This window comes from Jaculus jaculus, chromosome 2 (assembly GCF_020740685.1).
Source record: "Jaculus jaculus isolate mJacJac1 chromosome 2, mJacJac1.mat.Y.cur, whole genome shotgun sequence".
Classification (NCBI taxonomy): Eukaryota; Metazoa; Chordata; class Mammalia; order Rodentia; family Dipodidae; genus Jaculus; species Jaculus jaculus.
Window position 1 is genome coordinate 116,466,671 of NC_059103.1, and position 23,190 is coordinate 116,489,860.

Genomic DNA, 23,190 nt, shown 5'->3' on the forward strand with positions numbered 1-23,190 from the left:
CTACATGGAGGAGGCTATCAGATCAGTTCCAGCCGCCAATCCCCCTTCTTGACAACCTGTAACCAAACCCTGAGTACAACTTTGATTCTCCGGCCTTCCTAACACTCATGGGGAACTGGCCAGCCTATGCCTCTGGGCTTACCAGATGTGTCATACGTGGATGGTTAAATGGAGCCCTCCACCTTGTGTGCCACAGTTCATATCCTTCCCCAAGTACATGACTTCAGTGGGCCAGAGGGTAAACACCTCATGCAACCCCTCAGACGGGGATATGCTATGACGGTAGCCCCATTGCTGGTGCCTATCCTGGTGGGACTCAGTGTAGCAGGATCAGCAGCTTTAGGCACAACACCCCTAGTAAAAGGTGAAACGGAAGTGTCACACATAGCCCAACCAATTGACACGGATCTGGGATATTTACAAGGGTCCATTGGTATGCTCAATAATCGATTGACTCCTCCGCAGAAATGGTATTATAAAACAGAGAGGGACCTGACCTAACGTTCATGTCACAAAGAGAGACATGTGTTCGATTGGAACCCCTGGTTGACTACTCTGTTTGCGGGTCTTGCTCATCCTCTAGTCCTTTAGCTCTTAGTGTTGGACCAGAACTCAGACTGGGACTGGGACCAACCAGGACAACACAGAAATGAAAGAAAGAGAAACTGACCTCAACAGCAATAGGTTATTCTTTATTTAAAGAACAAAGAGGAATTGGCAGTCTCTCCACAGGATTTGAGGCTGCAGCAGCACAGACACAGCTAAGTGGAGTTTTTATTGGGTTAGGGGCAGGAAAAAGCATGTGAAAATGAGGAACAGGGGGGAAAAAACAGGAACAAGGTGGTTTCCCTTGCTGACTTGTTTTCTTGGGGGCCCAGCCAGATAACTATAGTTCTGAGGTCAAGCTTGTCTATGTTTAACTTATCGATATGTGTTTTGTGGTTTCAGGACAGTGATGGTTTCTGTATAATGCCAGTTCTTTTTTTTCTTTTCTTTTCATGATTTTTATTAACATTTTCCATGATTATAAAAAATATCCCATGGTAATACCTTCCCTTCCCCCCACACTTTCCCCTTTGAAATTCATCATATTACTCCCCATCTCAATCATTGTACTTACATATATACAATACCAACCTATTAAGTATCCTCCTCCCTTCCTTTCTCTTCCCTTTATTTTATATCTCCTTTTTAACTTGCTGGCCTCTGCTACTAAGTATTTTCCTTCACCCACAGAAGCCCAGTCATCTGTAACTAGGATCCACATATGAGGGAGAACATGTGGCGCTTGGCTTTCTGGGCCTGGGTTACCTCACTTAGTATAATCCTTTCAAGATCCACCCATTTTTCTGCAAATTTCATAACTTCATTTTTCTTTACCACTGAGTAGAACTCCATTGTTTAAATGTGCCACATCTTCATTATCCACTCATCAGTTGAGGGACATCTAGGCTGGTTCCATTTCCCAGCTATTATAAATTGAGCAGCAATAAACATGGTTGAGCATGTACTTCTAAGAAAATGAGATGAGTCCTTAGGATATATGCCTAGGAGTGCTATAGCTGGGTCATATGGTAGATTAATCTTTAGCTGTTTTAGGAACCTCCACGCTGTTTTCCACAATGGCTGGACCAGATTGCATTCTCACCAGCAGTGTAGAAGGGTTCCTCTTTTTCCACATCCCCGCCAACATTTATGATCATTTGTTTTCATGATGGTGGCCAATCTAACAGGAATGAGATGGAATCTCAATGTAGTTTTAATCTGCATTTCCCTGATGACTAGTGACGTAGAACATTTTTTTAGATGCTTATATGCCATTCATATTTCTTCCTTTGAGAATTCTCTATTTAGCTCCATAGCCCATTTTTTGATTGGCTTGTTTGATTCCTTATTATTTAACTTTTTGAGTTCTTTGTATATCTTAGATATTAATCCTCTATCAGATATATAGCTGGCGAAGATATTTTTCCCATTCTGTAGGTTGCCTCTTTGCTTTATTCACTGTGTCCTTTGCAGTGCAAAATCTTTGTAATTTCATGAGGTCCCAGTGATTAATCTCTGGTTTTATTGCCTGAGCAATTGGGGTTGTATTCAGAACGTCTTTGCCAAGACTAATATGTTGAAGGGTTTCCCCTACTTTTTCCTCTAGCAGTTTCAGAGTTTCAGGTCTGATGTTAAGGCCTTTAATCCATTTGGACTTAATTCCTGTGCATGGAGAGAGAGAAGAATCTATTTTCATCCTTTTATAGATATATATCCAGTTTTCCTAACACCATTTGCTGAAGAGGCTGTCTTTTCTCCAATGAGTATTTTTGGCATTTTTATCGAATATCAGGTGGCTATAGCTACCTGGACTTACATCTGGGTCCTCTGTTCTGTTCTGCTGATCTACATGTCTGGTTTTGTGCCAGTACCACACTGTTTTTGTGACTATGGCTCTGTAGTATAGGTTAAAATCAGGTATGGTGATACCACCAGCCTTATTTTTGTTGCTCAGTATTATTTTAGATATTCGAGGTTTTTTGTGATTCCAAATGATTTTTTGGATTGTTTTTTCTATTTCCATGAAGAATGCCTTAGGAATTTTGATAGGGATTGCATTAAATATGTAGATTGCTTTAGGTAAGATTGCCATTTTCATAATATTGATTCTTCCAATCCAGGAACAAGGGATGTTTCTCCATTTTCTAATGTCTTCTGCAATTTCTCCCTTGAGTGTTTTAAAGTTCTCATTGTATAGATTCTTTACTTCCTTGGTTAGGTTTATTCCAAGGTACTTTATTTTTTTTGATACAATTGTGAATGGGAGTGATTCTCTGATTTCCTCCTCTGTGTGTTTGTTGTTAGCATATATGAAGGCTACTGATTTCTGTGCATTTATTTTGTATCTTGCTACATGGCTGTAAGTTTTGATCAGCTCTAACAGTTTGCTAGTAGAGTCTTTAGGGTCCTTTATGTATAGAATCATGTCATCTGCAAATAATGATAACTTGATCTCTTCCTTTCCAATTTGTATCCCTTTTATGTGTGTCTCTTGCCTTATTGCTATGGCTAAGACTTCCAGAACTATATTAAATAAAAATGGGGACAGTGGACACCCTTGTCTTGTTCCTGATTTTAGTGGAAAAGCTTCCAGTTTTTCTCCATTTAGTAATATGTTGGCTGTAAGCTTGTCATAAATAGCTCAACCATGTTTATTGCTGCTCAATTTATAATAGCTGGGAAATGGAACCAGCCTAGATGTCCCTCAACTGATGAGTGGATAATGAAGATGTGGCACATTTATACAATGGAGTTCTACTCAGCAGTAAAGAAAAATGAAGTTTTGAAATTTGCAGAAAAATGGATGGTTCTGGAAAGTATTATACTAAGTGAGGTAACCCAGGCCTAGAAAGCCAAGCGCCACATGTTCTCTCTCATATGTGGATCCTAGCTTCAGATGATTGGGCTTCTGCGTGAGAATGAAAATACTTAATAGCAGAGGCCAGTAAGTTAAAAAAGAGATATAAAGGGAAGAGAAAGGAAGGGAGGAGGGTACTTAATAGGTTGGTATTGTATATGTTTAAGTACAATGATTGAGATGGGAAGGTAATATGATGGAGAATGGAATTTCAAAAGGGAAAGTGTGTGTGTGGGGAGGGAGGGAATTACCATGAGTTTTTTTTATAATCACGGAAAATGCTAATAAAAATTTTAAAAAATAAAAAGAAAATGAATCAACATATAGTCAACCAGGCATGGTGGCACATGCTTTTAATCCCAGCACTCAGGAGGCAGAGGTAGGAGGATTGCTGTGAGTTCAAGGCCACCCTGAGACTTCATAGTGAAAATTCCATGTCAGCCTGGGCTAGAGCTAGTGGTGAAGCCGCTTGCCTGCAAAGCCTAAGGCTCCACATAAAACAGACACACAGTGACACAAGTGCGCAAGGTCACGCACATCTGAAGTTCAAGTGCAGTTGCTGAAGGTCCTGGCATGCCAACTCTCTCACCACCCCCCTCTCATTAAAAAAAAAAAGTCTACTGGGCTTGCCTCAAAAAAAAGAATCAAGGGCTGGAGAGATGGCTTAGCGGTTAAGCACTTGCCTGTGAAGCCTAAGGACCCCGGTTCGAGGCTCGGTTCCCCAGGTCCCACGTTAGCCAGATGCACAAGGGGGCGCACGCGTCTGGAGTTTGTTTGCAGAGGCTGGAAGCCCTGGCGCGCCCATTCTCTCTCTCTCCCTCTATCTGTCTTTCTCTCTGTATCTGTCGCTCTCAAATAAATAAATTTTAAAAAATGTTAAAAAAAATTAAAACATAGTGTCAGTTATACTAAGTCAAGACTATTCAGATTCACGGAGAGGGACCATACATTACAGTTATCAATGAGAAAATGTTAAGGCCCATTTTAAGAAGCCTGTGGGCTTGGAGATGTTGCCATAGCCATCTTCTCAAAATATAACCTGTCATGTACGTGAATACTACATATTACATTAGGAGAATACCACATCATATGTTTCCCTTTTGCGCACCTTTGCAAGACAGCTTAGATGTAAGAAAATATTCAAGACAATAGTACTTCTGCAAAACAGGAGTGCTACTGAAGAAGTCAGTTTGTAACAGTTAAGTCACGTGACCACCTTTCAGGAATGCTAAATTATTACACAGGATTATGTCTAGGCAAAGGTAGCATTTAACTAAATACTTAAATTTCCAATCTAACATTTAGAAAAGGTACAGTATCAATGGAGAGAAGACAATGAACAAAGCCATGCAGACTGCTGTCTTATCTGGAAAGATCAAAATCCCACCTGGGGGCTGGGGATATGCCTCTCAGTGGATAAAGTGCTGGCACTTTAGATGGAATACCCAAGTTCCATCCCCAGACCACACGTAAAAAGCCAGAGGCCATATTGGGCTTCTGTAATCCCAGCATCTGTCATGTGGTGAGATGGTAGTTGGCGACAGGAGTATTTCCTAGGAGCTCAGGTAGAGCAGCAAAGAAAAATAGAGTGAAAACAGAGGCAGAACTACAGAGGATTGACCCCAAAATTGTCCTATGACTTCCACGTGCATGCTGTGGCAGTCACATGAACACACATACACACAAATAAATACTGTAAAAAAATTTAAAAAAAAAGAAAAATGAAGTTATGAAATTTGTAGAAAAATGGATGGATCTGGAAAGGATTATACTAAGTGAGGTAACCCAGGCCCAGACAGCCAAGCGCCACATGTTCTCTCTCATATGTGGATCCTAGCTACAGATGATCGGGCTTTTGCGTGAGAAGGAAAATACTTAGTAGCAGAGGCCAGTAAGTTAAAAAGGAGACATAAAGGGAAGAGAAAGGAAGGGAGGAGGATACTTAATAAGTTGGTATTGTATATATGTAAGTACAATGATTGGGATGGGGTTGTAATATGATGGAGAATGGAATGTCAAATGGGAAAGTGTGGGGAGGTGGAGGAAGGGTATTACCATGGGATTCTTTTTATAATCATGGAAAATGTTAATAAAAATTAAATTATAAAAGCGAACAAAAAAAAAGAAAATTACAGCATGAGCAGAGGGTGGACATCACCCCCTGGCCCACATAAGGTGAACAATAGCAACAAGAGAGTGTGCCAAACACTGGCAAGGGGAAATTGGCTATAACATCCGTTAGCCTGCCCCCAACAATACACTGCTTCCAGGAGGCTTCAACTTCCAATTCCCATCAGCTGGGAAACCTAGAATCCCAAACACCTAAGTTTGGGGGACACCTGAATCAAACCACCACATATGGCTCAGTTAGAAGATCTTAGACTATGGTGACTTTTAAAGTTGGACTGAATGCTTTACATTTTACATCATGGATGTAAATGGATGATCATGACTGGTTAGCAGTTTATGGGGACTAGAGGCAGAATGTGGTGGTTTGATTCAGGTGTCCCCATAAGCTTATGTGTTCTGAATGCTAGGTTTGCAGCTGATGGGGATATGGGAATTAACACCTCCTGGAGGCAGTGTATTGTTGGGGTTGGGTTTATGAGTGTTATAACCAACTTCCCCTTGCCAGTGTTTGGCACACTCTTCTGTTGCTATTGTCCACCTTATGTGGGCCAGGGGGTGATGTCCTCTGCTCATGCCATCATTTCCCCCTGCCATCATGGAGCTTTCCCTTGAGTCTATAAGCCAAAATAAACACCCCCTTTTTTCGCAAAAGCTGTTCTTTGTTGTGTGCTTTCTGCCAGCAATGTGAACGTGACTGCAACAGATGGCAAATAGTGAGGCTCAAGGGGGAAAAAAAAAGTCGGAAAGCAGATATGAAACAGAGATAAGTGATCCAGAGGAGAGATGAGTATTAAAGAGAGTTACGCTCGTGGTTACCTGAGTTTAAAGAAATTACACAGGTCGCAAGCTAAGAGTCAGTGTCAGCACCCATGTAGTACATCTAGAGTGTAAGAAAAAATGTACCTGGTAGATTCAGAAACTTGAGGAAAATCATGCATGTAATCAAAGAGAGAAGTTACCCCAAACTATAAAATAGAAACAAGCCGAAAAGCCATCCAAACCAAGAAACAGTTTTTTAAAATATTTTATTTATTTATTTGACAGAGAGAGAGAGAGATAGACAGAGAGAGAGAGAGAGAGAGAGAGAGAGAGAATGGGCAAGCCAGGGCCTCCAAGAACTGCAAATGAACCCCAGACGCGTGTACCCCCTTGTGCATCTGGCTAACGTGGGTCCTGGAGAATCGAACCTGGGTCCTTTGGCTTTGCAGGCAAACTTCAACCACTAAGCCATCCCTCCAGGCCCCAAGAAACAGTTTTATGCTTTCCCCCACCCCACCCAGCCAGGCTGGGTGGGAGGAAACCACACTCATGTGTATCCCTGTCTGTCTAGGTAGCATGTTAGACAGTCTTGATCAGACACGAGTTCCATGCTTCTGGCATGTGGGGTGGCATTTCATGGTTCTCTTTGAGCCTCAATCCCTAACTGAAACTGCCTCAAAAAGCTAGCTTTCTCCTATCCTCCTTCATTACCACTAATTTGGTGGCCTAAAATAACACAGATTTATTATTCTGGTGGTCATAAGTGGTTAAATTAAGGTGTCAGTAAGGCTGCATATCTTTTGGAGGTTTAAGGGGACAATTTCCTTCCTTGATCTGTCAGCTTTGAGAGGTTTCCTGCATCCTTGGCACCTGATCATTCCCAACCCTCCTCCCTCTTCACCACCACTTTTTTTTTTTTTGAAGCAAGATCTCATTCTAGCCAAGCTTGGTGGTGTACCTCTTTAATCCCAGTGCTTGGGAGGCAAAGGTAGGAGGATCATCCTGAGGTTGAGGCCACCCTGTGACTACACAGTGAATTCCAGGTCAGCCTGAGCTAGAGTGAGACCCTACCTCGGAAAACACAACAAAAACAAACAAACAAACAAAACAATATCTCATTCTAGCCTAGACTGGCCTGGAACTCAAGGAGACCTTCCTACCTCAACCTCCTGAGTACTGGGATTACAGGCATGAAGTACTCACTAGAGGGTGGCTTCTTCTTGTTGTTGGTTTCCCTTTGCTTTCAAGTACCTTCAAATCTTTCTTTGGGATCTGACTCTGAGTTTCCTGTCCTTTACAAGGACCCTCTTTGGAAGGACCCTTATTGTTACAGTGGATACATATGGCCCATTAGAAGGCCAGTCCTCTAGTCTCAAGAGCCATAGTCACACCTACAGAGCCCCTCTTGTCACAGGAAGGAATGTATTCACAGGCTTTAGGGATCAGGATGTGGTTATTTTAAAAGATACCATTCCATCTACTACAGTAGAGGAGTTTTGCTCATAAGAGAGATGTGATGGAATTTTGAGATTCATGATACTCTGCTTCATTGAACTCTGCAAACCTTGCTGTTCTTTCCCATCAGCAGCTCTGTAATGGTGAAAGAATCATGCATGTAAATTCAAATATCTCTGCAATTTTTTTAATCTTATTTTATTTTTTCTCAAATTTTTTAAACATTTTCCATGATTATAAAAAATATCCCATGGTAATACCCTCCTCCCCTTTTCCCCCTTGAAATTCCATTCTCCATCATATCCCCTCCCCATCTCAATAAGTCTCTTTTATTTTGATGTCGTGATCTTTCCCTCCTCTTATGATGGTCTTCTGTAGATAGTGTCAGGCACTATGAGGTCATGGATATCGAGGCCATTTTGTGTCTGGAAGGAGCACGTTGTAAGGAGTACTACCCTTCCTTTGGCTCTTACATTATTTCTGCCACCTCTTCCACATTAGACCCTGAGCCTTGGAAGGTGTGATCAAGATGTTACTCAGTACTCCAGTCACTTCTTTCCAGCACCATGATACCTTCTGAGTCATCCCAAGGTCACTGCCATCTGAAAAGAAAAGACTCTCTACCCAAAGTGAGAGTAGCGTTAATATAAGGTATCTCTGTAATTTTGTCATCTGATGGTCAAAGTTTGGGTTTGGTTTTCAGAAATCTTGACTGAGGTCACATCAAGCAAGATCTTCTTTTCTTTTCTTTCTTTTTTTTTTTTTTCCTGAGTACATAAGAAAATTCCTGGACTGGAGTGATGACTTAGTTAAGGCGCTTCCTTGTGAAGTTTAAGAACCCAGGTTTGACTCCCCAAGACCCACATACACCAAGCCAGATGTACAAAGTGGCTCATGCATCTGGAGTTTGTTTGCAGTGGCTAGGGGCCTGGTATGCCCATTCTCTCTCTCTCTCTCTCAAATAAATAAAATATTTTTAAAAAGAACCAGGTATAATAGTGCACGCCGTTAATTCCAGCACTTAGGAGGATCACTGTGAAATATCTTAATCGATTAGTGACTATTGAAGCTAGTAAGAACGGAGGAAGAATTACTGCTCTTGATAAAACTTCTCTAGAGTTACTGTGCCAAGGATGTTCTGGTGATATTAGAAGGGCAATAAACTGTCTCTAGGTTTTTTTGTTTTGTTTTTCTTCAAAAGGAGAGAGCAATTTATGGCTGACAAAGAAAGGGCTGTCGGGCTGTAGAGATGGCTTAGCGGTTAAGCGCTTGCCTGTGAAGCCTAAGGACCCCGGTTCGAGGCTCGGTTCCCCAGGTCCCATGTCAGCCAGATGTACAAGGGGGCGCACGCGTCTGGAGTTCGTTTGCAGAGGCTGGAAGCCCTGGCGCACCCATTCTCTCTCTCTCCCTCTATCTGTCTTTCTCTCTGTGTCTGTCACTCTCAAATAAATAAATAAAAAATATAAAAAAAAAAGAAAGGGCTGTCATTAAAATCAGATCCTGCACTGTCAAAATCTAAGTGAAGGGCTGGAGAGATGGCTTAGCGGTTAAGTGCTTGCCTATGAAGCCTAAGGACCCCAGTTCGAGGCTCGATTCCCCAGGACCCACGTTAGCCAGATGCACAAGGGGGGCACACGCATCTGGAATTCGCATGCAGTGGCTGGAAGCCCTGGCACACCCATTCTCTCTCTCTCTCTCTACCTCCTTCTCTGTCTGACGCTCTTAAATAAATAAATAAAAATAAAAACCAAAAAAAAAAATTAAATAAAAAATCTAAGTGAAGTAAAAAGCCTGATGTTTTTGCAAATCAAGAGGTCCAAGCTATTGGTGGTAAAGATATTTCTCTCTTTCTGTTCAGAGCTTTTGGAGAAATTCCGTATTGTAAACAGTACAAACGGGATACATTACTTGTTCAACCTGAGGAAATGGTAGAAACGGCACACATGTCCAGGGAATATTTTAATTTATATCTTCACCAAAACTACATAGATTTCTTCATGGCAGTGGTAGGGCTGATCTTGTGAGAGCCAGCAAATTTCTAAGTTTTGCAGATATCCTCGGTGACTGGAACACATGCTCTTTACTCAGGGAATATAGTACATGTAAAGCTACAAGAGGTGTGTGGTGGTTTGATTCAGGCGTCCCCCATAAACTTAGGTGCTCTAAATGCTAGGTTCCTACCTGATGGAGATTTGGGAATTAACACCTCTTGAAAGCAGTGCATTGTTGAGGGTAGGCTTATGGGTGTTATGGCCAGCTTCTTGCCAGTGTTTGGCACACTCTGCTGTTACTGTCTTCCATCTGATGTTGGCCAGGAGGTGATGTCCACCCTCTGATCATGCCATGATTTTCCTCTGCCATCATGGAGCTTCCCTTTGAGTCTGTAAGCCAAAATGAACCTTTTTTCTCCCCTGGAGCTGCTCTTGGTTGGGTGTTTTCTGCCAGCAATGTGAATCTGATTGAAACAATAAAGTTTGTACTGAGAGTGGGTTCATTACTGCTTGAAACCTAACTGTGTGGCTTTGGCCTTTTGGAGCTGATTTTCAAGAGGAATGTGGATGAATTTGAAATTGTGGCTTAAGAGCCCACCTTGCAGCGCTGTAAGTATAGCTTGATGGACTATCCTGGTCAGAGTTGAAAGACCTGAATGAAATAAAAACTATGGACTGAGAGGTCCGGCTTATGAGGGTGAGAAAAAGCTTTGTCTGGGATTGGAGAGATGGCTTAGTGGTTAAGGTGCTTGCCTGCAAAGCCTAAGGACTCAGGTTCAATTCTCCAGGTCCTACATAAGACAGATGCACAATGTGGCACATATGTCTGGAATTCATTTGCAGTGGCTAGAGGTTTTAGTGCACCCATTCCCCCTCCCCTCCTTTTCTCTCTCTCTCTCTGTCTCAAATTAAAAAAAATAATGAAATATTGAAAGGAAAAAAAAAAGAAAGAAAAGAAAAAGCTTTGCCTGGGCTGGGCTAGAAGCAGTTTGTGTGATAGGCTTGCTGTTATGCCCATGTCCTGAGAATTGGTGCAGTGTTGCATTGTATAGAAATGGACTAATGTGCACAGAGGGATATGTCACAGAAAAAAATGAAAACTGAACTTTGGGTGAGCTGTTGCCCTTTCAGCTGTAATTGAGAGATTAGAACCATTGAGATTAGGCCAGCTGACCTGCATTGGAACAACAGGAATGACGCAGTCTTTTGAAAGGGTCTGAGTGCTAAAGGAGTGTCCTGTTCTTCAAGGTCTACTTTATTCCCCCCTGGGTTAACAATTGGCACTCCACCTGGCATTACGGAGTATAAGAAATGCAGGAAAGAAAGCCGGGCATGGTGGCATACCCCTTTACTCCCAGCACTTGGGAGGCATAGGAAAGAGGATTGCTATGAGTTCAAGGCCACCCTGAGACAAATTCCAGGTCAGCCTGAGGTAGAGACCCTACTTCAAAAGAACAAAGACAAGCAAACAAAAAAAGCAGCAGGAAAGAGGGTCATTGAATTTGAAACATGGTCTTGTATTTTGGAAATGGCCATGGGTACTGTGAAGCAGGTTTGCTGGATACCTGCATAAAGACTTGATGGAGCTGTGAAGATGAACTGTGGGTTGCGATGGAGACCCAGCGGAGATGCTGTGACCACAAGATGGCTGCTAAGGAGAGCTGCTGGCCCTGAATGAAATTTTCCAGAACTGTGAGCAGCCTAGCTGGAGGAGCAGAATTGGAACTCCAGAGACTTATTGACATTTAGAATTATAGGACATGGAATCTTGTCACTGGCTAGAATTGTTGGACTTGGTGCTACAGAGTTTGGTGTTTACCCTTTTTAAATCTTGTCTTGCATGAATATTTCTTTGCTATATCCAATGCTATCTTTGAAATGTGAATGTTTATTCTCTGCTATTATAGATTTTGGGGGGTTTTTGCTATTGGGGCTCAGTTAAAAGATTTTGGACTATGGCAATGTTTGAACATCATTTGGATTGATAAAAACCATGGGGATTTTTTGTCAAATTTTTATTAACAACTTCCATGATTATAAAAAATATCCCATGATAATATCTGTCCTCCCCCCAACTTCCCTTTTGAAATTCCATTCTCCATTATATCCCCTCCCCATCTCAATCAGTATCTATTTTATTTTGATATCAGGATCTTTTCCTCCTCTTATGAAGGTCTTGTGTAGGTAGTGTCAGGCACTGTGAGGTCAAGAATAGCCAGGCCATTTTGTGTCTGGAGGGAGCACGTTGTTAGGAGTCCTACCCTTCCTTTGGCTCTTACATTCTTTCTGCCACCTCTTCTGCATTAGACCCTAAGCCTTGGAAGGTGTGATACAGATATTGAAGTACTGAGCACTCTGGTCACTTCTTTCCAACACCATGATACCTTCTGAGTCATCCCAAGGTCGCTGCCATCTGAAAAGAGAAGATTCTCTACCAAAACTGAGAGTAGCATTAATATAAGGGTATGAACATTAAGAGAAGTGCTTATGAAGGAACCCCAGGAGGGGGACCCCATGCTCTGCCCGGATATGGCGACACCCCAAATCACTCACAAGAAGTGGTCTTGATGCAAACTGCAAGAGGATTTTATTCCAAGCACGCTGGGGCCCACAGTCGTACACCGCACAGGGGTAGAGGACTGCAGAGCCCCGAATGCAGGAACAGGACAGTTTTTATAGGGTTTCTAACAAAGCCTGTGCATTAGACCAATCATTTTTTTTTAATATCAGGAGCCCACAGGGTGCGAGCCAGTCAGTTTGTGCCACCCCATAGTTTCTGAGCCAATTAGTTTAATTTGTTCAAGCCCCTCATGGACCAATCATTCTCTTATGACCTTGGTGGTCAGCATTTGCGCAGGTCCTTGGGTGGGAGTAGCAGAGTGTGGTACCAGTCTCCTATGACCTTGGAGGTCAGCATTTGCGCAGTTCCTTAGGTGGGGGTAGCAGAGTATGGTATCAGCCTCCTATGCCCTTGGTGGTCTGAGGCAGGCTGCTACAGCTTCTGGTGCGAGCTACTAAGGCTTACAGTATGGGCTATTAAGGCTTATGGTGCAGGCTATTTACAGAAACCAAATAAGTGGTTCACTTCATTACTCATTTCCCATCCTTGAGGGCTATCTCATGCCCTTTTTACCTAGTTTTATATTAGGAGCAGGCTCTGATATAATGAGAAGAGGGATTCTTTACTTGCTTCCAACAGAGAGTAAAGCCTGGAGTTTGACGTATGCAGGGGCCCACTTAAGCTCCCTTTGGAGCGTGATAGTATTTCTGGGCTTCTGAATTCTTGGGCCTTTCACTTACTAGGCAGTTTGATAGGCATAGTACATACATTTAGCCAGACAGCAGCAGACGTTACACCCCTAGGGGTCATGACTACCCCTCTTTTAAATTTTCAGTATCAAGGATGTATTCCCTCCCATAGAGTTGGCCTCCAGTCCAATTAAATGGCAGTTGGTCTCCCCCATAACAGACGTGCCACTATTGCACCCATTGGCTCATTTGGATTGGCAGGCCAACCAAAAGGCTTGCAGTGTCCACAGTTGAATATCTCTACTGGTGATTTCTCTTTCTCCCGTTGAACTCATGCAGAATGGCTTCTTCCAGCTTTCTGTCAGCTGGTCTACATGGAGGAGGTAATCAACTCAGTTTCAGCAGGATTTCTCAGTGGCCTTGCATCCCAAGTATGTGGAGTCTTCAGCAATAGGGTCTTACCTTCTATTCCTGGTGGAAAACCAAAAGCCTTGGCAATGGCCTATAATATTTTGGAGGCATCAGGGATCTACCTGGCCAAAAACTCATTAGAAGGTATCCCATCCTGGCACTGAAAATGTTTTACCAACAATCTATGGCTCCTGAGTGTTCCATTGTCCAAAAAAGTAGGATTACATATGCTTTATTTATTTCTTCTCAGATTTTGATTAGTTGTACCTCAACCTTTCTGTAACTCAATCTCTTCCCCAGACCTCATTTTGGGCCTTTTCACCCCCATTAATCTATTCTTCTACTTACCTAAATACAATACCATCCAATTAAGTACCCACCTCCCTTTCTTCTTCTTCACTTTCTATCTCTTTTCTAGCTTACTGGCCTCTGCTACTGAGATTTTTCCTTCTCACACAGAAGACCAGCCATTTGTAGTTAGGATCCACATATAAGATAGAACATGAGACATTTTGCTTTCTGGGCCTGGGTTACCTCAATTAGTATAATCCTTTCCAGATCCATCCATTTTCCTGCAAATTTCATAACTTCATCCTTCTTTACCACTGAGTAGAAGAACTCCATTGTATAAATGTGTGACATCTTTATTATCCATTCATCAGTTGAGGGACATCTAGGCTGGTTCCATTTCCCAGCTATTGTGAATTGAGCAGCAATAAAGATCGTAGAGCATGTACTTCTAAGGAAATGAGATGAGTCCTTAGGATATATGCCTAGGAGTGCTATAGCTGGGTATATGGTAGATCAATCTTTAGCTGTCTCAGGAACCTCCACACTGATTTACACAATGGCTGGACCAGATTGCATTCCCACCAACAGTGCAGAAGGGTTCCTCTTTTTCCACATCCTCACTAGCATTTATGGTCATTTGTTTTCATGATGGTAGCCAATCTGATAGGAATGTGATGGAATCTTAAGGTAGTTTTAAGCTGCATCACTGATGACTAGGGATGTAGAACTTTTTATTCAGATGCCTACATTCCATTCATATTTCTTCTTTTGAGAACTCTCTACTTAGTTCCATAGCCCATTTTTAATTGGTTTGTTTGATTTCATATTATTTAATTTCTTGAGTTCTTTGAATATCCTAGATATTAATCCTCTATCAGATGTATAGCTGGCAAAGATTTTTTTCACATTCTGTGGATTGCCTCTTTGCTTTATTCACAGTATCCCTTGCTGTACAAAATCTTTGTAATTTCAGGGGGTCCCAGCAGTTAATCGGTGGCTTTATTGCCTGAGCAATTGGGGTTATATTCAGAAAGTCTTTGCCAAGACCAATATGTTGATGGGTTTCCCTACTTTTTCCTCTAGCAGTTTCAGAGTTTCAGGTCTGATGTTAAGGTCTTTAATCCATTTGGACTTAATTCTTGTGCATGGAGAGAGAGAAGAAACCATTTTCATCCTTCTACAGATAAGTATCCAGTTTTCCCAACACCCTTTGCTGAAGGGGGTGTCTTTTCTCCAATAAAAATTTTTGTCACTTTTATCGAATATAAGGTGGCTATAGCTACCTGGACTTGCATCTGGGTCCTCTATTCAGTTCCATTAATCTACATGTCTGCTTTTGTGCCAGTACCATGCTGTTTTTGTTACTATGGCTCTGTAGTATATGTTAAAATCAGGTATAGTGATACCACCAGCCTCATTTTTGTTGTTCAGTATTATTTTAGATATTCGAGGTTTTTTGTGATTCCAAATGAATTTTTGGATTGTCTTTTCTATTTCCATGAAGAATGTCATTGGAATTTGATGGGGATTACATTAAATGTGTAGATTGATTTTGGTAAGATTGCCATTTTCACACTATTGATTCTTCTGACCCAGGAACAAGGGATGTTTCTCCATTTCTAGTGTCCTCAGCAATTTCTCACTTGAGTGTTTTATAGTTTTCATTGTAGACATCCTTTACTTCCTTGGTGAGGTTTATTCCAAGGTACTTTATTTTCTTTGATGTAATTGTGAATGGGAATGATTCTCTGATTTCATTCTCCGTGTGTTTGATGTTAGCATATAGAAAAGCTACTGATTTCTGTGTATTTATTTTGTATCCTGCTACATGGCTGTAGGTATTTATCAGCTCTAACAGTTTGCTGGTAGAGTCATTAAGGTCCTTTATATATAGAATCATGTCATCTACAAATAATGATAACCTGATCTCTTCCTTTCCAATTTGTACCCCTTTTAAGTGCATCTCTTGCATTATTGCTATGGACAAGACTTCCAGTACTATATTAAATAAAAGTGGGGACAGTGGACAACCTTATCTTGTTCCTGATTTTAGTGGAAAAGCTTCCAGTTTTTCTCCAGATAGTAATATGTTGGCTGTAGGCTTATCATAAATAGCCTTAAGTGTGGGAGGGGGAGAGGGAGGGAAATACCATGGGATATTTTTTTATAATCATGGAAAATGCTAATAAAATTTTTTTAAAAAATGAAAAAAAAATAGCTTTTATTATATTGAGATATGATCCTTCTATTCCTAGTCTCTGTAGGACTTTTATCATGAAGGGAAGTTTCAGTTTGTCAAATTCTTTTACTGCGTCTGAGATGATCATGATTTTTGTCCTTCAGTCCATTTATATAATGAATTACATTTATCGATTTGCATATGTTGAACCATCACTGTATCTCTGGGATAAAGTCTACTTGGTCAGTGTGAATGATCTTTCTAATATATTCTTGTATTCTGTTTGCCAATATTTTGTTGAGAATTTTTGCATCTATGTTCATGAGGGAGATTGGTCTGTGTTTTTCTTTTTTTGTTCTATCTTTGCCTGGTTTTGGTATCAGGGTGATTTTGGTAGGATTCCTTCTTCTTTTTTTTTTTTTTGTTTTTTGAGGTAGGGTCTCACTGTAGCCCAGGCTGACCTGGAATTCACTACGGAGTCTCAGGGTGGCCTCGAACTCACAATCCTCCCACCTCTGCCTCCCGAGTGCTGGGATTAAAGGCGTGCGCCGCCACGCCCGGCGGATTCCTTCTTTTTCTATCGTATGGAAAAGCTAAAGAACCAATGGCATTAGGTCTTCCCTGAAGGTCTGGTAAAATTCAGCAGTGAATCCATCTGTTGCAGTCTGGTACGCATTGCTGGTAGAAATCACCCAACCAAGAGCAGCTTCTGGGAAAAAGAGATTTATTTTGGCTTACAGGCTTGAGGGGAAGCTCCACAATGGCAGGGGAAAACGATGGCATGAGCAGAGGGTGGATATCACTCCCTGGCCAACATAAGGTGGACTACAGCAACAGGAGGGTGTGCCAAACACTGGCATGGGGAAACTGGCTATAAAGCCCATAAGCCCACCCCCAACAATACACTCCCTCCAGGAGGCATTAATTCCCAAATATCTATCAGCTGGGAACCTAGCATTCAGAACACTTAAGTTTATGGGGGACACCTGTATCAAACCACCACACCATCTGTGCCTGGATTTTTTTTTATTTGGTAGATTTTTGATAACTGCTTGGATCTCCATACTTGTTATAGGTCTATTTAAGTTATTAATCACATCTTGATTTAATTTAGGTAGGTCATATAAATCAAGGAAATCATCCATTTCTTTCAGATTTTCATACTTAGTACAGTATATGTTTTTATAGTATGTCCCTTATGATTTTTTGAATATGTCTGGTATCTGTTGTGATGTTGCCATTTTCATGTATAATTTTATTAATTTGTGTCTCTTCTCTCTTTCTTTTGGTCAGATTTGCTAAGGGTTTATCAATCTTGTTTATCCTTTCAAAGAACAAACTCGTTGTTTCATTGACTCTTTGGATTTTTTTTGTTTCTATTTCATTAATTTCTGCCCTAATCTTTATTATTTCTTCCCATCTATTGATTTTGGTTTGCCTTGTTCTTCTTTTTCCAAGTCTTTAAGGTGAATCTTTAGGTCATTTACTTGCAACCTTTCTAATTTCTTAATATCGGCGCTTAAAGCTATAAATTTACCTCTTAGAACTGCCTTCATTGTGTCCCAGAGATTTTGGTATGTTGTGTTTTAATTATCATTTGACTCTATGAATTTTTTGATTTCCTTCTTGATTTCTTCATTGCACCATTCATCATATAGTAGTGTATTGTTTAGTTTCCATGATTTTCTGTATGATCTATAGCTCTTCTTACTATTGATTTGTACTTTGATTCCATTGTGGTCAGATACAATATAAGGAATTATTTCAATTTTCCTGTATTTGTTAAGATTTGCTGTGTGTCCTAATATATGGTTTATTTTAGAGATTGTTCCATGTGCTGCTCAAAAGAATGTACATTCTGCAGCATTTGGTTGAAATGTACTGTATATATCTGTTAGGTCCATTCCTTCTATGACCTCACTAATCCAGATGCCTCTCTGTTTTTTTTTTTTTTATTTTTTTCCTGGGATGACCTGTCAATTGATGAGAGTGGGGTGTTAAAGTCACCTACTACCACTGTGTTTGGTGTTATCTGTGACATTAGTTCTAACAGTGTTTGTTTGATAAATTTGGGAGCCCCCATGTTAGGTGCATGTATGTTTAGGGTTGTAAAGTCCTCCTGTTGGAGTGTGCCTTTAATCAATATAAAGTGACCTTCCTTGTCTTTCTTAACTAATGTTGGACTGAAGTCTACCTTGTCAGATATTAGGATAGCAACCCCTGCTTGTTTTCTAGGCCCATTTGCTTGAAACACCATTTTCCAACCTTATACCTTATGGTAGCGTCCATCCTTTGTAGAAAGATGGGTTTCTTAGAGTCAGCAAATCCTGCTTTTAAACCCAGTCTGCAAACCTATGCCTTTTGGCTGGGTCATTGAGGCAATTGATATTAAGAGATATTATTGAAAGGTGTGTATTTATTTTTGCCTTTTTTTTTTTTTTTTTGTAGTTCTGGTTTTACCTTTGCTCTCTTGTGTTAGCTAGTATTTGAGTATTGTTTGTTTTTTCCAGGTTCCTTATATGTGTGCTTTTCTTTCTCTTGAGCATGGAGGATTCTTTCAAGTATTTTCTGTAGAGATGGTTTTATCTTCAAATATTCCTTTAGCCTACTTTTGTTGTGGAATGTCCTTATTTCTCCATCTATTTGAATGGATACCTCTTCAGAATAAAGTAACCTTGGTTGACAGTTGTTATCTTTCAGAACTTGGAATACATCACAAGCCCTTCTGGCTTTTAATTTTGTGTTGAGTAATCTGCTATAATCCTGATGGGCTTGCCTTTGTAGGTAACTTGACTTTTCTCTCTAACTGCTTTTAATATTTTTTCTTTGGTTTGTGTTTGGTAGTTTGATTTTAATATGGTCTAGGTGAGGTTCTTTCAGGTTTTGTCTGGTTGGTGTTCTAAAGGCTTCCTGTATCTGCACTGGCACCTCTTTCCCAATTTGAGGGAAGTTTTCTTCTATGATTTTTTTGAAGATGCATACTATGCCTTTGGAGTGAAATTCTTCTCCTTCTACTATACCCTGAATTCTCGTGTTTGATCTTTTCATAGTGTCCTGAATATCTTGAAATTCCCATTCATACTTTTCTACTAGTTTGCCTTTCTCTTTGTTGGTCTATACTAGATCTATCACCTGGTCTTCTAGCTTAGATATTCTACTCTCTTTCATCCATTCTACTGCTGAGATTATCTACAGAGCTTTTTATTTCACTAACTGTGTTCTTTTTGCTAGTAATTCTAAGTGGTTTTTCTTTATTATTTCTATTTCTTTATTTATGTCCTGTATTGACCTCTTTACTTCATTATTTGTTGTCCTGTGTCTTCTTTGATTCCTTTGATTTCCTCTTTAGTTCCTTTGATTCCTTCTTTGTCTTCTTTGAACATATTTATAATCATTCTTTTGAAATCTTTCTCAGGCATTTCCTTAACTCTTTCTCATTGGAGGTCATTTCGGATGCATTAATCATTTTCAGTGGATTTATATTGTCTTGATTTTTGGTGTCTCTTGTGTTACAATGTATATATATTTGCATCTTGTATTAGTTTAATGCTTTGTTTTTCTAGTTAGCTGGGTATTATTAGATGTATCAATCCATTTGATGTTATATATCTTAAGGGTAGGAGCTTAAGGTGCTACGTATGGCTCTCCAGACTCTCAGAGTATTTACAAAAGTGACACTCGGGATTGGATTTGCCTGCTATGAGAGTATTCAAGTAGGCTGAGTGGAACAAAATATAGATAGATTCTAAAATTTAACTAAACAATGTACACTTTCAGTGAAAAATAGCAGAAAGTATTTATACAAGTTTAGGTATTATGACAACCATATCCTCTATCAACAAGGAGGTTAAGATTTCTGGTTTATTGAGGGTTCCAATTCAGCTTGTGACTAAGTGAAACCCTTACCTAATGTATAACAGAAGAGGAAGCAAAGCCACTATAAATCAAGAAACAACAAATAACAAGCCCAAAATCTAGCTTATTTAAGAATGGCAAATCTGACCATTCATCAGATTTAACATCATTGGAATTGATAAAAACTATGGGGACTTTTCAAAAAAATTATTTTTATTTATTTATTTGAGAGCAACAGACAGAGAGAAAGGAGAGAGAGAGAGAGAGAGAGAGAGAAAGAGAGAGAGAGAATGGGTGTGCCAGGGCCAACAGCAACTGAAAACAAACTCCAGATGCATGTGCCCCCTTGTGCATCTGGCTAACCTGGGTCCTGGGGAATTGAGCCTTGAACCAGGGTCCTTAGGCTTCACAGGCAAGCGCTTAACTGCTAAGCCACTTCTCCAGCCCAAAACTATGGGGACTGTGGTGGTTTGATTCAGGTGTCCCCCATAAACTTAGGTGTTCTGAATGCTAGGTTCCCAGCTGATGGATATTTGGGAATTAAATCCTCCTGGAGGGAGTGTATTGTTGGGGGCAGGCTTATGGGCTTTATATCCAGTTTCCCCATGCTAGTGTTTGGCACACCCTCCTGTTGCTGTGGTCCACCTTCTGTTGGCCAGGGGGTGATGTCCACCCTCTGCTCATGCCATCGTTTTCCCCTGCCATCGTGAAGCTTCCCCTCGAGCCTGTAAGCCAAAATAAACCTCTTTTTCCCAGAAGCTGCTCTTGGTTGGGTGATTTCTACCAGCAATGCGAACCAGACTGCAACAGGGACTTTAAAAAAAAAAAATTATTTATTTATTTATTTGAGAGTGACAGACACAGAGAGAAAGACAGATGGAGGGAGAGAGAGAGAATGGGCGTGCCAGGGCTTCCAGCCTCTGCAAACAAACTCCAGAATGTGTGCCCCCTTGTGCATCTGGCTAACGTGGGACCTGGGGAACTGAGCCTTGAACCGGGGTCCTTAGGCTTCACAGGCAAGTGCTTAACCACTAAGCCATCTCTCCAGCCCACTATGGGGACTTTTAAAGTTAGAAGAATGCATTGCATTTTACATCGTGTATGGTTATCAGTTTATGGGGGTCAGGGGCAGTATGTGGTCATTTGATTGAGGTGTCCCCCATAAACTTAGGTGTTGTGAATGCTAGGTTCTCAGCTGATGGATATTTGGGAATTAATGCCTCCTGGAGGGAGTGTATTGTTGGGGGCGGGCTTATGGGTGTTATAGCCAGTTTCCCCATGCCAGTGTTTGGCACACCCTCCTGTTGCTTTGGTCCACCTTATGTTGGCCAGGGGGTGATGTCCACCCTCTGCGCATGCCATCGTTTTCCCCTGCCATCGTGGAACTTCCCCTCAAGCCTGTAAGCCAAAATAAACCTCTTTTTTTCCCAGAAGCTGCTCTTGGTTGGGTGATTTCTACTAGCAATGCAAACCAGACTGCAACACCTGGTGTAATCCCAGTTACCTTTTGGGATGATTTTGGTATCAGTTAGGCTGCTCCTGCTTGGGTCCCTCGTTGGTGCACTGTGGGTTCAAGTAGGCTGGCTGGGTCACTGGAATGCTGCTCTGTTCACTGGAGCTGGGCACTGGCAACGGGGGAGAGAAGGCTGTTGATGGTGGCTCTAGTTCTCTCATTGGTCCACGTGATCATCTCCCTGGTGATCTGTTCCGCCATTGTTCACTGCTGTTCTCCCTTCATGTTTCTTTTCTTTTCTTTTCTTTTCTTTTTTGGTTTTTCGAGGTAGGGTCTCACTCTGGTCCAGGCTGACCTGGAATTAACTCTGTCATCTCAGGGTGGCCTTGAACTCATGGCAATCCTCCTACCTCTGCCTCCCAGGTGCTGGGATTAAAGGCGTGCGTCACCACGCCCGGCTCCCTTCATGTTTCTCGAGTTTGGGAATAGCTTTGGTATGAGTGGAAAATCCCCTCATGTGGCTTTTCCTGTGGCTCAAGCTGAGCCTGGCTGCTGTGGCCCCGCAGGCAGGTGCCACAGCTCCTGGAGCCACTTCTGCCTGCATGTGTGGGTTCTGGATCTCTCCTACTTCCCTGCTGCTGTTTTAATTTCTTATACACCTCACTTTTTAGTAAAAGTGTGTATTTTGCTGTTTTTTTTTTTTTTTTTTTTTTTTTTTTTTTTTTGCTTTTTCTCCCCTAGGCTGCTTTGGTATGGTTCCTACGCCGCCATCTTAAACAGAAGTCCCTGCTAACTATGGGGACTTTTTAAAGGAAGGACTGAATGCAGTGCATTTTACATCATGGATGGTTATCAGTTTATGGGGCCAGGAGCAGAATGTGGTAGTTTGATTCAAGTGTCCCCCGCTAAACTTAGGTGTTCTGAATGCTAGGTTCCCAGCTGATAGAGATTTTGGAATTAACACCTCCTGGAGACAGTGTATTGTGGGGGGGGGGAGGCTTTTAGGTATTATAGCCTTCCCCCCCCCCCCCCCCCCGCACAAGCTGCTCTTGGTTGGGTGATTTCTGCCAGCAATAGGAACCTGACTGTAACAAGGTGTGATACATTCTAACAAAGCCTGAAGGTTGATTTTCAAGAAGGAGGATCAAATTTTCAACTTGCATAAACTTCCATGGTTTCTAATAAACAAAATATATCGGGGAAAATTGCCTGGGGGCAAAAGCACTTTTTTCTGACTTCTGCCTCTCTGCTTTTGTCTGCAGACTCAGCTGTGTCTTGCTCTGCTAACCATTCCAGTGCAAAACGAAGGTCGGATTTCTTTTATTCAAGATATTGCAAGATGTCCTTTGAAACAACACTTTGGAAGATTGACGGGACCATGGAATTATTGACCCTGACAATGGAGATGAAGGCCAACATAACAGAAGACAGCTCGCAGAGGAAACCCAGTATGAACACACTCAACCTGCTGACCCTTAAACCTGGTCTCTTCCTTTGAGTTAGAAAAGTGGCAGTGACCTGCCTGCCAGCCAGCCTCCAAAGAGGACATAGAAGACCTGATAATAGAGGACTATGACAGTGATGAGACAGACACCAGCCTGTGGCTAGGTTGCTACTTGACAGATTCACTTTGGTTTCCTTTAGTGGTACTTGAATAGCTCATATGCTTCCTGGTTAATCACAAAATAATTTTTTTTTGGTGGGGGACGAGCCCTGCAAATGAATTCCAGATACATGTGCCACCTTGTGCATCTGGCTTATGTGGGTCCTGGAGAATAGAACCTGGGTCCTTTGGCCTTGCAGGCAAACACCTTAACTGTTAAGCCATCTCTCCAGGCCCCCAAAACAAGTTTTAACTCTTCAGTTTTATTAGTATTGAACATGGTCTCTTCTGTTCTGAAGTAAATAGATCAAGTCTATTAAGTACTTAGTACTTTTCTCTATTGTTTATTTAGTCTTGTGAATGTTTTAAGCCTGACAGAAGGAGGTCATGGGGTGTGAATTATGTTTGAAC

The 23,190-nt window shown here is 41.3% G+C and overlaps 1 pseudogene; it reads left to right on the top strand.

Moving 5' to 3' along the window:
- The first annotated feature begins 276 nt into the window (after positions 1 to 276).
- LOC123458689 lies at positions 277 to 22,834 on the top strand (annotated as a pseudogene).
- Positions 22,835 to 23,190: the final 356 nt, after the last annotated feature.